A 1,593-nucleotide genomic window follows, 5' to 3' on the forward strand; every position below is an offset into this window, starting at 1 on the left:
AGTCACGAACCTCATTCCATAGTTCATCAGGCACTCTATCTATCAGATCTAGGCCCTTAAATCTATTTCTCACTTCCGCTGTATAATCATAAGGGATTTGATTTAGGTCATACCTGAATGGTCTAGTGGTTTTCCCTACTTTCTTCAATTTAAGTCTGAATTTGGCAATAAGGAGTTCATGGTCTGAGCCACAGGCAGCTGCCGGTCTTGTTTTTGCTGACTGTATAGAGCTTCTCCATCTTTGGCTGCAAAGAATATAATCAATCTGATTTTGATGTTGACCATCTGGTGATGTCCATGTATAGAGTCTTCTCTTGTGTTGTTGGAAGAGGGTGTTTGCTATGACCAGTGCATTTTCTTGGCACAACTCTATCAGTCTTTGTCCTGCTTCATTCCGTATTCCAAGGCCAAATTTGCCTGTTACTCCAGGTGTTTCTTGACTTCCTACTTTTGCATTCCAGTCCCCTATAATGAAAAGGACATCTTTTTTTGGGTGTTAATTCTAAAAGGTCTTGTAGGTCTTCAGAGAACCGTTCAACTTCAGCTTCTTCAGCGTTACTGGTTGGGACATAGACTTGGATTACTGTGTTACTACTAATAATAACTACATCTGGGCTGTACATTTACTATGGAGTCAGGCTCTAGGGTGAGCCTGGCTGGGAGTGAATGATGAAGGAGTTAATAAGAAGAAAAGATACTGTCAGTGGGTTTGCGTGGTGAGGAAGCTGGGAGTGAGGAAGTATGGCTGGAGGGTAGCCTCAGCCTGACTTTGGGAGATGCCAGACCTTCACACCTTGAGTACTCCCCCTGGTCTCGCCCCAGCCTCACAAATGCCTACCCTGCCATCAAGATTCAGCCCACATGTGCCCACCTCTGAGAAGCTTTTCCCAGCAGCTCTATTTCCAGGTGGTGTGAGATGCTCACCATCTGTGGTTTGCACACTCCGTGTCTCCTCCCAAGGGTGTGGTCCCAATCTGAGTCACCATGGTATCCCTGGAGCCCCACTCAGGGAGGGTATTAAACAATACTGATTGACATTCATCTTTGTACCCCAGTGACTATTAGACAGTATATTACAGAAGAGATAGATGTTCCATGAATGAATGAATAAGTGAATGAATGAATACCAAGGGGTTATAGGGCAGCATGTGACCTTGGGACAGGCACCCAACCTTACACCACTTTTGTTCTCCACAGGGTTTCACAGTGAAGCGACCACTTCATTGGAAGGACTAGCTCAGTTCGACATTTGAGAATCACTCATTTGGCAAATATTCACTGAGCTCCGACGATGTGCCAGGCTGGGTTCTGGGTGAACAAGGCACAAAACCCTTCGCCCTCAAGAAATGTACATTCAACAGGGAATGAGACCAACTGTTCTTTGTGTCATGTAAACACATCCCTTCCCCTCACACCTCCTCCTTGAGCACCCAGGCCCCTCGACTTTAGCACTTGAAGGCGCCAGTAATGCCCTGCGTCTGGCGTGCTTCAGACTGCAACTCATGAAGCGTAATGAGAGGAGTGACATGGTGCCAGTTCAGTCTTCAAGACAGATGCAGGGGAGGTGGTACTTTTGCTTCCTGGTCCCCAGCT

The sequence above is a fragment of the Bison bison genome, unplaced genomic scaffold, assembly GCF_000754665.1.
Source record: "Bison bison bison isolate TAMUID 2011002044 unplaced genomic scaffold, Bison_UMD1.0 scf7180017864180, whole genome shotgun sequence".
Classification (NCBI taxonomy): Eukaryota; Metazoa; Chordata; class Mammalia; order Artiodactyla; family Bovidae; genus Bison; species Bison bison.